At 36.7% G+C, this 12,044-nt stretch overlaps 1 long non-coding RNA gene across 1 annotated transcript in view; it reads right to left on the bottom strand.

The window, feature by feature from the left end:
- The window catches only part of LOC131489782 (uncharacterized), a 44,832-nt gene that overhangs the window by 13,493 nt on the left and 19,295 nt on the right, over positions 1–12,044 (bottom strand). Inside the window, exon 2 of the long non-coding RNA XR_009250740.1 lies at positions 5,393–5,470. This is a non-coding gene — a long non-coding RNA (uncharacterized LOC131489782). The remainder of the gene's footprint in view (positions 1–5,392; positions 5,471–12,044) is intronic.

Here is a 12,044-nt window from a genome sequence, read left to right on the forward strand (position 1 = left end):
TAGCATTTTTTTTCATCCTGACTAGTTATTAGTTGTTTTATCTCTGCAGAAAAGGATTCTAATCTACTTTTGACTCCAGCTAGTATTCTTATTATCATGATTCTAAATTCTGGTTCAGAAATCTTGTTTGTATCTGTGTTGGTTAAGTCCCTTGGTGTCATTTCTTCATGTTTTTTCTTTTGGGGTAAATTCCTTCATTCATCATTTTGAGGGGAGAAAAGGAATTAATGAGGTAGAAAAAATTAAAATCAAAAAAATTAAAATTAAAAAATATTAAAATTAAAAAATTAACACACACACACACAAAAATTGAAAAGATGATGCTAGATCCTAGGAGTGTTTTGGTCTGGGTGTTGAAGGTGGCTTGATAGATTAGAGAAAAAGGGGAAAGGAGAAAAAAAAAAGGAAATCTTCAGATAATTTGAAAAAATGAATACACTGAAGTAGACTAAAATGAAATGATGGAAGTAAAGTAGAATTTGAAAAAAATTACACAAAAGTAAAAATTATAGTAGAAAAATTTAAAGAAAAATATTGTTAATAAAAATTAAAAACAAAGATATTTTTCTCTTTCTGTATTCAAGAAAAAGAAAAGAAACAAAAAAGAGAAAAAAGAAAAAAAGGAAAGAAAGAAAATTGAATAGATGGACCTGCCAGCGACTGAAATACAACTGAAATTACTTTGTTTTCCCCTAGAAGTCAGACTATGAAGGGCTTTATAGTTTATAAACAAGCAGGAGGAGAGACTTGTGTTTTTGAAGAGTGATGTTGGCCCAACTGGGTGAGGCTAAGTGTAACGGCTCCTTTCTCCACTAGATGGTGCTGCTAGCCTACTGGGGTAGATTGTTGTGGCACTCATAGGTGTGTATGCATATGCGCAGGAACGGTGAAAATGGTGTCACACAGCTACCCAGTCTCTAGTATAGGAACTCTGTTCTCCCCAATCAGCAATTGCGCACCCATCCTCTGTCTTCAGCTTTCATCCACTCCCTGTTTCTTCACTGTCCGTGACCAAGCCCTAGGCAGTACCTCTCTTCCGAGTTTTGTCTCAGATATGGCTGCTTTCCCTGGCTCCTTACTTCCGAGGGACTGCGGCTTTGACCTGTTCCACCCCTCTGTGGGAGGGTCTGACCAAGCCATGGCCAAATGCCAGCCACACCCAGGAATGTGGCCAGCTGCCAGCCCGCCCCAGAAAAAGTTTGTGAAATAGCGTAGCAGAAGTGTTTTAGGGATTATGGAAAATCACAACACACATCTGGCACTGGGTTTCACCTTTAAGGACATTGTTCCAGCACCAGCGAATGTGGCCATTCTCTGAGGTCTTCTGGGCTCAGGTTGCCTCCCAGCATCTACCAAATGTCCTTCCAGTGGTGGAAGCGCTTCTCCCCATCTGCCCCGAGAACCTCCCAGACTCCACTCTGCTCCTGGGGTTTCACCCTTCCCACCAGAGCACCACAAAGTATCACGCTGAGGAGTTGCAGAATCTGCACTCCCCCTGTTTACAGTCTTAATGGAATTTAAACCCCCTCCTTACTCCTTTCTCCCTTTTTAGTTCAGTCCCTGAGGCTGTTTCCAATTTTCCACTTTCTCTCCAGCTGCTTTTGGGGAGCGGTGCTTTTCCTGTATTCTGTCCATCGTCTCCATCCTTTCTCTGCATGCAAAAGTACCTCCCTGCCTTCTGTGGCTTCTCTTTCCCCAAGTTCCCCTCTCTGTGCTGCGTACCTGCTGAATTATGTAGTTCTGGTTGTGTAGATTGTTGTGTTAATCCTCAGATCAGTTTTCTAGGTGTGCAGGATGGTTTAGTGTTGGTCTGGCTATATTTCATGGACGTGAGACACACAAAAAACTTCCATGCTGTTCCACCATCTTGGCTCCCTCCTCATATTATTCTTCTGACAAACTAGACTGGCTTCTACTTCATTGATTTCTATTTGTTGTTTTCTCTGCCTTCCTACTTCTTGATAGGAATGGTTTTGGATCTTAGTTCACCTATCACCTTTTTTGGGTGACCATTCCTAGCTAAGCAACCTAATTTTATCTCTTATAATGTTATTCTCAACCACAGTGCCCATTTTTATTTTGTTCATAGTAATGAATCTGATATTTAAATGATAGCACTTTGCTATCTAAAATAAAATGGTAAGATTTGAAGCAAGATTTTCATTGGATTCATTGGCCATTCATTATGCAAAACCCAAGGATATTAGGATTTAAGGTTCCTACTCCTCTCATTAAACAATTCAGTTATCTATTGTGGCAGTTTCTTCTGAGATCCAGTTACTCATGTCCCATGCTATGCCTTCCATCTGCATGTGTTAGAGTTACTGCATTGCTACATGTATGAGAAATCCTCCTGTAGGGAAATGTTCCAGTACTGGCAAGCTTCAAAAGAGAGCCATGTTTGTGGGAGAGTATGCACTGTGTTAGAATTCCCTCTCCAGACTGGCTCTAATAAACTCATTACATTAAGATCAAAATGACTGACCAGCTGTTCCCCTTCCCTGAAGTATTTGCATTTTAAAAGGTGAGAAAAGCCTAAAACTGAGACAATAAGTTTCTATTTGTTGAACTCAGACACGAAGAAATACTGAAATGTAAAAAAAAAATTCAAGGATATGTGAAAGGGCTATATTATCACTGCTGGGAATCATTCAAACTGGCAAGAAGGACCACCAAATCCACTCTCTAAAATTCAAATCATTTGCATGGCTCTCTGGGGAATCAATTGGTCCCTAACTTCTGCCTTAGTTTTGATATTTGGCAGGGCCTTTGGTTCATTAAAATCTCAGGAGTCGCTACAGAGCCTCAAGTGTAGTGGCCTCATTTGGGGCCAGTACTGTCATCATGTTAGGCACAGGCTGACTCCCAGCAGGGGTCACAGCTGGCCTAGAAGAGTTAATTATCCTCAGGATGTAACCACAAAGCCATAAGCCTGTCACTCAGGCCTTTGCTCCTGTTTGCCAGTAACTTTGGATTATCAAGAAAGGCAAAGAGGAGTTCCTATTATTGATATGATGAAATATATTCCTTCTCCATCCTAATGAGAGACTGACTCAGGAAAATGTAAGATGAAAACAATTGTATCATTCATTCAAATATAACAAATCTTTGTTAGATGCTTACTCTGTGCCAGGGACTATTTTAGAAATATACAGGGATAGTAGTTATCAACATATACCAGGTTTCTCCTTTCACAAATTTTATATTCTAGTGACCATAAATAGGTACCAAAATAGAAAAAAGAAACCTAACAAGAAATTATCATTTTAATCAGTATAAGGAAAATTAAACACTGCAATGTTATAGAGACTGGCATGATAAAGGAGTTAGATTGCTTGATCTATTAAAGACACCCAAGAAAGTGACATTTAAGCTGAGATACAAGTCCATCCCTATAAAGATGTGGAAAATAGAGTTTTGGGTGGAGAAAGTATCAAATAGAAATCCAGGAGAGGGATACAAATTCGGTTTATTTGAGAAACAACAACAACAAAAAAAGACCAGGAGAATTTCTACTCCCAGGAAGCTGGAGTAGAAATTTTTTATTTTTTTTCTTTTATTCTTGGTAAGTATAACTAATAACTATAGGCATTTTAAATGCAGTAAACATAATATGGATCTGAAATATAGAGAGGATAAGAAAGACAGGCTAAGGAACTCGGGACTTAAGTGACAATAAAACAGTGAGTTACCTCAATTTTCTAGTTTTGGCTTACACATCCTAGACTTGGGGCTGAAGAAACTAACAAATCATAAATAAAAACTAACAAATCATAAAGGTGCAGACACACACATAAAAATGTCCCAACAAGAGCTTGCTCTCTTTAGCCAAATTTTGATAGTGAGTGCTCTACTCCAGTCAAATACGACAGAAACAAACAAACCAAAACTGTTTTTGAATCTCTATCCAGGTCAGCAAAGCCTGAGTGGGAAACCTGTATTTCCAACCACATGAGACTGTAATAAGCACCCTAAAACTCCTACTGGGGTGGTGTCAGAGAAGATCAAATATGGAGGTTTGACTTTTATATCCACTGGCTGGCTGGTTATGAGCCAGTGGTGCCACTAGAAACCACATGAGGAGGATGGACATCCGCCTCTATTCAGTATTCATAATACGCCCCTCATTTCACGATGAGAAGAAGCCAAAGCGGGGAATGAGGACACTGACCATCTTGGAGTAGTAACAAGGCCACGCCCACCTCTACATGCACTGTCTGTTGAGATCACCTCAGGACTGGCACTTCTATCCTGCCCAGCAATCAGTAATGAGGAACACCATCCCTCAGTTAATGCAGGCTGAGTGAGGAATCTGGACTTTACTTCCTCTTGGGCGTATTAAGGCAGAACCAACCTTCCTCTAATGGAGTAGTGTCCAAAAAAAAAAGAGGCAGATAAAACAAAAAGGTTTAAATGGGAAGGTTAAAAAGGTTAAACGGTCTCTTACCAATACAAACAAGGGCTCAGTTTTAGTCAAAACTCACTAGTCATATGAAAATGAGGAAGATCTCACAATCAATGAAAAATACTCTAAAATCATAGAAATATTAGAATGATCTGATGAAGATTTTAAAGCAGCCATTACAAAAATTATTCAACAAGGAAAAAACACACTTGAAACAAATGAAAGTAGAAAATCTCAACAAAGGTCTAATATTCATGTAGACAGAGTTCTAGAAGTAGAGGAGAAATATGGCATGACTAGAAAAGTATTTGAAGAAATAATGGCTGAAATTTGCACAAATTTGGCAAGAGACACAAACTTGCAGAATGAAGAAGCTCAATGAACCCTAAAGGTTAATCCCAAAGAAATCTACACCAAGACATAGGCACATCATATGTAAACCTCTGAAAGTGATTAAAGTAATTATTATAACACTTTTCAATGTGGTTGTCAATATGTGTAGAGAAAATATTTACATGTTATACTCCCATGATATTATAGAGTATAAAGGAACATAAAGGGAGCTAAACTTTAATTCACTCATATTTGTAAAGTGATGACACCAGTACTAAAAGAAGAAAAAGAAAAAAAAAAAACACCATCCTAAAATTCTGTATCCAGTGAAATTATCCTTAAAAAGTGAAACAGTAATAAAGACTTTTTCAGTCAAACAAAACCAAGGGGATTTATCACCAGTAGATCTGACTTGCAAGAAATATTAAAAGAATTCTTCGAAGAGAAGGAAAAGTATAGAGGTTAGAAATACAAATCTATGAAGACCAGTTTCCTTTTTTTTTTAATGAAAACTGGACACTTTGTATAACACATTGTAGCAATTATAGATTCTGATTCCCCTTTTCTAGAACTCTTACTGTTGCTGCTTTTTTGTTTGTTGCTTTTTTGTTTGTTTAATGATTTGCCTGGACTCATTATGTAGGCTCTACTTACCTCACAGTCTTCAATCACCAAAGTCTCTGCTTTTTTTCTTCTCATTTTCATTCTCAAGCCCAGCTTCCTAGATGTAACCTATGGAACAGTTTTTTGGTCAGCTAATGATTGGTCAGGGGTTGTGTTAAAACATTGAACAAATAAAACTCTTCCTTTGCCTAGAGAGCTGGGTGTTGTTTGCAACTCATTCAATGTTCAGACACTTTACAAATCTTCCCCAGCTTTTACCTTCTGCAGGGCCTTGTGGCGTCTCATCTGCACATGTATTCTGAATGCCCTTGCAGTCAGAAACAACTTATAAATAGCAAGAACCATCTCTGTCTCTTCAGAGATTTTGCAGGCTTGCACATGTGTGAGCTTTCCAGACTGCCAGAAATCTATGAGTGTTTTGCAAGGCCTCCAATGGCTATCTAATTTCCTAGAGCTCCATATTAAAATTTTGGCTATTCTATAATTGTGTTGCTTGCCCCAACCTCAGGCTACATGCAAGAACATTGGTCTTCTCCCTTTATTTGACAATGAGATTAATTGTGTTTTCAACATTGCCTCTGGGTGTGGGGTTCTTCCTCATTCTGTACCCTTTCTTGTTAGCCTCTTTTAGCAGGGAAGCTGCTGGTTTTCATAGCTTTCCCTGCCATAGTTGAATTTCTTTGTTGATGGAGTTAATGGAAGGAAGCATCTCAGGCTAAAACTCCAGAAACTCCTACTGTTCTTAAATAAACATCTCCCAATTTGTAGTATGCCTTTCATTGATTTCTAAAATATGGTGGATTTCTAAATAAAGTTTTTCTACTTTTATCATTGCTTATTTGGATAAGGATTTTTCAAGTTCCTCACTTCCTCATGACTGAAGTCTTCCCTTTGAACTAATTTTTTTTAGGATTGATGTTATTTCTATTTTAAATCTTTGATAGAATTCAAAATGATGTCAACTGGGCCTGGATTATTCTTTGTGAAAGATTTTAATTACAGATTCCATTATTTTAATGCTTGTGAGAGTATTTATACTTTATGAATGTCTTTTGATTTACTGTGTTTTTCTAAGTATTAATTTATTCTAAATTTTGAAATTTATTTAAAGGTGCTTAAATCTTATGATCTTTGTGATTTCTGTGGGATTTGTAGTTTTAACTTTTGAGTTTCTGACATTGGTTATTTGTACATTCTTTTTTTCTTGATCTATTTCACTGGAGTGTTTTTTAAATCTTATTTTTAGAGTTAACTTTTATTTTTGGTGGTGCTATTTCATGTCTGTTTTGCATTTTATTGTTAATTTCCTCAGTTTAATTTTACTAGCTTTCTAAGATGGATGCTTAAATTATTAGATTTTAGCCACCTTTTTTCCCTTCCAAACATAGTAATTGTAAGGTATGAATTTCTTCTAGTCATGCCTTATGATGCATCTCACAAATTTTGATATGTCTATTTTTATTGTTATTCAGTTGAAGATATCTTCTAACTGCCATGGTGATTTTGTATTTGATTTGGATTACTTAGAAGTATATTACTAAACTTCTATTACATGAAGACTTATTTATTTAATTTAACCATCTATTTTTAAATTAATTCTAGCTTAATTACCCTGTGGTCAGTCAGAGGAATAAATGTAGTCTGATTTCAATCCTTTGAATTTTGTTGAGACTCACTTTGCCACCTGGTGTATAGTTAATTTTGATTAATTTTTCCTAGTGTTTCTAAAAATATATATTTTTTAATTCTGCAATTTTTGTATTTTACAAATGCTCATTAGGTGAACTTTTTTTGTTAATATTCTTTTCAAGTTTCTTTCTTTCTTTCTTTCTTTCTTTCTTTCTTTCTTTCTTTCTTTCTTTCTTTCTTTCTTCCTTCCTTCCTTCCTTCCTTCCTTCCTTCCTTCCTTCCTTCCTTCCTGAGAGAGAGAGAGAGAGAGACCTCACAAGCAGAAGAGGGGCAGAGGGAGAGGGAGAAGAAGGATCTGAAGCGGGCTCTGTGCTGACAGTGCAGACCCCAATGCAAGGCTCAATCTCAGGAACCTTGAGATCATGACATGAGCCAGAGTCAGATGCTTAACAGACTAAGCCACACAGGCACCCCTTTATGTTTTCATGCCATTTTACTGGATTGTATCTAAGTAGGATTTTGTTTTATTAATCCAGTTTAACATTTGTTACATTATTAGAATATGTAGATTGAGATTTTTCATCAATTCAGAAAATTCTCAACCATGATCTCTTTAAACATTTTTTTCCCCTCTCTCCTCCTATGGGTGTCAAATTATACTTTTGTTAGAACTTTCTTGCTATATTCTCTATGGCTTTAATGTCTTTTATCTTTTTATGAAAACATTCCATATTGTTTTTATCTCTGTGTATATTTTTTTATCTATTCTAGTTCTCTGGTTTTTCTTCCATCTATAGAATACTTAATTTTCATTTCTTTTAATTAAAATGTACATTTATTTTTTATAGTATCTTATTGTCTAAGTTCTTCATATTTTATTTCTTTGAATCCACTGTATTTAACTATTTTAAAGTTTATGTGTAATAACTCCATTGTGTTGATCATTTATATTTCTTCTGTTGTAAATTGTTTCTGTTATTTTTCAATTACATTTTCTTGCATTTTTTAACGTTTATTTATTTCTTTATTTACTTACTTACCTATTTTGAGAGAGAGAGAGAAAGTCTGAGTGGGGGAGGGGCAGAAGGAGAGAGAAAGAATCCTAAGCAGCTCCACACTCTCAGTGCAGAGCCCAATTCTTGAGGTCAAACCCATGAACCTTGAGATCATGACCCGAGCTGATGTTGGACGCTTAATCCAGGAACCTGCTTGTATTTTTTTATATCTGGTTATTTTCCATTGAGTGCTAGGTGCTATGCCTATAAAATTTAGAGATTATTGAAACTGGGGATCATAATTCCTTCTTCCATTGAGTGTATTTTTTAAATTTAATTAATTTATTTTTAGAAAGAGACAGAAAGAGCAAGCAGAGAAGGGGCAGAGAGAGAGAGAGAGAGAGAGAGAGAGAGAGAGAGAGAGAGAGAGAGACAGAGAGAATCCCAAGCATTCTCCATGCTGTTAGCACAGATCTCACAAACTGTGAGATCATGACCTGAGCAGAAACCAAGAGTAGGACACTTAACTGACCAAGCCACCCAGGCATCCTTTCCACTGAGTGTTATATTTACTTCTGGAATGTGGTGGTGGAACTAACAGTCCTGCAGCACCTCAATCTAACCAGGCATTAAGATGATTTAAAGCTGAACTCTAATATCCCCAATTTCTATTCTATTCACTTCCTATTTCTAAGTTGAAGCTCTTGGGAATTCAACTGAAACTTTTGGTGGGCATAACTTGCCCAGAGACTCCATTAGTGGGCTTTGAATTCCAATTTTCCTAAGCTCTATGGGTCTGTCATAAACAATTTTTAACATTTAGCCTCTCAGCCTCCTAATTCCTCTTCTTCTGCAAGTGTCAGATATCCTGAGGAGAAAAGCAGACCCAAGTGCCAGTATCACCTCTCTGGGTTTCTTTCTTCTTTCAGGTTTTCCTGCAATAAGTCTTCACTTCTTTGTAAGCAATCGGCTGATTTCAAATATTTTATTTAAAATATTTTTCCAGCCTTACTTGTTTTGTTCTGCATTACCTAGACTTCCATTCTTAGAATACTTGTGTTTGTTTTTCACAGCCTCATGTATGTATGGCTTTCATGTTGACAGATAATATTTGTTGTAAATACACAACTCTGTCTACTCCTTCTCCTCCTCATCTCAGAAAACGATTAAGTATGAGAATATTTTAATCAATTCCCCTGTTATGGGTTAAATTGTGTCCCTGAAAAGGGTATGTTGAAATTCTAACCTGTGGTACCTTTGAATGTGACCTTATTTGGAAATAAGGTCTTTGCAAATGTAATCAAATGAAGATAATGCCATTAAGGTGGACCCTAATTCAATATGACTAGTATCCTTATAAGAAGAGAGTAGAAACAGACACAGTAACACAATGTGAATGCCCTGTGACAATGGAGGCAGAGATTGAACTGATGCATCTATAAGCCAAGGCATACCGGGAATACCACAAGCTGAGAAAGGGGTGGAATAGATTCTTCCCTATAGACTTCAGAGAGCATTGTTCTGCTGACTCCTTGATTTCTACTAGCTTCCAAAAGTATAAGAGAATGAATCTCTGTTGTTTTAAGCCACCCAGTTTATGGTACTTTGTTATGACAGCCTTAGGAAACTAATAGATTAGCCTGAAATAATTTCTTAAAATCCTAAGTTTCTAAATTGACTGTGACCTCTCTCTTTCTACTCCTATTAACCTCTCAGCTCTTTCACAGACATTTAACAAATTCCGTGTCAGCAACTGGTAACATTTGGGATGATTTTATTTTGCTGTTTCCTTCCCTTTCTTGTCTGTCCTCCATACTAACATTATTCACTCATTTCTTCTTTTGAATATACCAGGGGATATTTAATGTCTTAGCTAAAGTACCAAGTGATTTTATGTTTTTCCAGGAGCTTCTGATGGCAAGAGAAGTATTTGGTAAACTCACATTTAGTGTTTAGAAATAGACTCCCTCTCATTTTTAACAAATTGCAGTGGTGACAATAGCAAGTGGGAAGGTTAGGTATAATTTGGTATATTTACATTTTTAGTGTTTTGAAAATTTTTCCACTGCTAACCAACAGTAAGAAATATTTTTTTACATCATGACCGAATCCACTTACACATGCAAACAGATCTAATTGAAGAAAAAAAGAAGAAGATTCCTACAACAATGCTTAGCTTACTAAGAGGTAAATCTTCTGTTATTTTCTATTCTATACTATGCTTTTATAGTTATGAACATGAGGGACACCTAGGTGGTTCAGCTGGTTGAGCATCCAACTCTTGATTTAGGCTCAGGGCACAATCCCAAGGTTGTGGGGTTGGGTCCACGCTGAGTGTAAAGCCTGCTTAAGATTCTCTCTCTCTCTCTCTCTCTCTCTCTCTCTGCTCCTCACCCCCACTGATCTCGATCTCTCTCTAAAATAAAAAATAATAAAAAAAAGAAGATGATGTTCAGGAGGAATTAAAATGAATTCACAGAAAGAAATCATAATCCAGAGTTTGAGATTACTGTCCAGGTGACTTGTTTTCCGCATGACTACTTTCTGATGTCCATCATATGGGATCTCACACATTAAGCAGTAGAAAGTCAGGAAGAGTACATTGATCTCTCATTAGATCTTTCTTTTGATTCCTTTTAGTTAATTATCTGAAATTTATTTGTTTAGTTCAGATTTCTGATAACACAGGAAGAAGATATATTTTCAGGGGTTTGTTGAAGACATTTCTGTCTCCTCAGATTACATTATCAGAAGAATCTATTATTTCATTATTTTAAACCCAGTCTTTTCCTTTTTTGCTGTCCTTTTGTTGAGGCAGAATTAAATTTTTTTTATTTTTTTATTTTTTTTATTTTTTAATTTTTTTTAAAAAAAATTTTAATATTTATTTATTTTTGAGACAGAGAGAGACAGAGCATGAATGGGGGAGGGTCAGAGAGAGGGAGACACAGAATATGAAACAGGCTCCAGGCTCCGAGCTGTCAGCACAGAGCCTGACGCGGGGCTTGAACTCACGGACCGTGAGATCATGACCTGAGCCGAAGTCAGCCGACTGAGCCACCCAGGCGCCCCGAGGCAGAATTAAATTTCATAAAGGGACACATATCATTTCAACCAGGTTGGTGTTTGGTGCTATTTTTTTCTGTATTTGATAAAACTCATTTGTAAACAACTTAGTTTTGGTTTAAACCATCGAATTATATATATATAGACAAATTCTAATACAACATAAGCTACATTCTCATAGAATTGCTCGACATCAAGCGTGAAACCCAAAAATAACATGTTCTGCTAAGGAGACATGGTGTTTGTTACACGGAGGCTTTTCTGAATGGCTGACATCCAGAGATTCATTTTCACATTGGTTCTACCCTCCACCATTTGGGGCATGACAGGAAAAGATCAGAGAAAATATTGTTGGAAAGAGTTAATGGCAGGTGCCATGTTTGCTTATTGCTTCCTGCAGCCTTCAGCAGTTGATGCTTTTGCTGTTAAATATTTTCATATGTAGTTTTCTATTTGCCTTGAATTACTGAAATATACTAAGTATATCTCTCCAAGGACCCAGAGCCACGATGTAATAGGCTCCTGCTAATAGCTTGAAACTGTACAGCAATCTGGTTTTAAAATACAACACAAATCTTTATCTAAAAGCACTAACACCTCACTCTTGTGTTCGCAGAGTATGTTTTCACATTTCCTCTTGCGATGCATAGGAAGGGGGGAAAAGCTACAAGAGAAATGATGCATTCTGGGCAAGGAGCCAATTTAAAAAGTCTGTTCTTTCCAGTTTGCTGTCACTTGTCGTGGTTAAACAAAACACGGAGGAGAAAAAGAGAAATTGGCTTCAGTGTAAATGTCAACATTCTGATTAAAGCAAACACAAAGCATTCAGAACTCTTGACAAAAAAAAAATTAAATTGAATTATGAAGGGTATGCAAATGGAGCCCTTCCTCTGTATGATTACCAGGACTTATGCATTTCATATTTGCTGTCTGTGCTGGAGAAATCTGTGCTGCAGGACAAGGTGTTCAGGAACAGGGAAGGGAAGGTGAAC

The sequence above is a fragment of the Neofelis nebulosa genome, chromosome 11 (assembly GCF_028018385.1).
Source record: "Neofelis nebulosa isolate mNeoNeb1 chromosome 11, mNeoNeb1.pri, whole genome shotgun sequence".
NCBI lineage: Eukaryota > Metazoa > Chordata > Mammalia > Carnivora > Felidae > Neofelis > Neofelis nebulosa.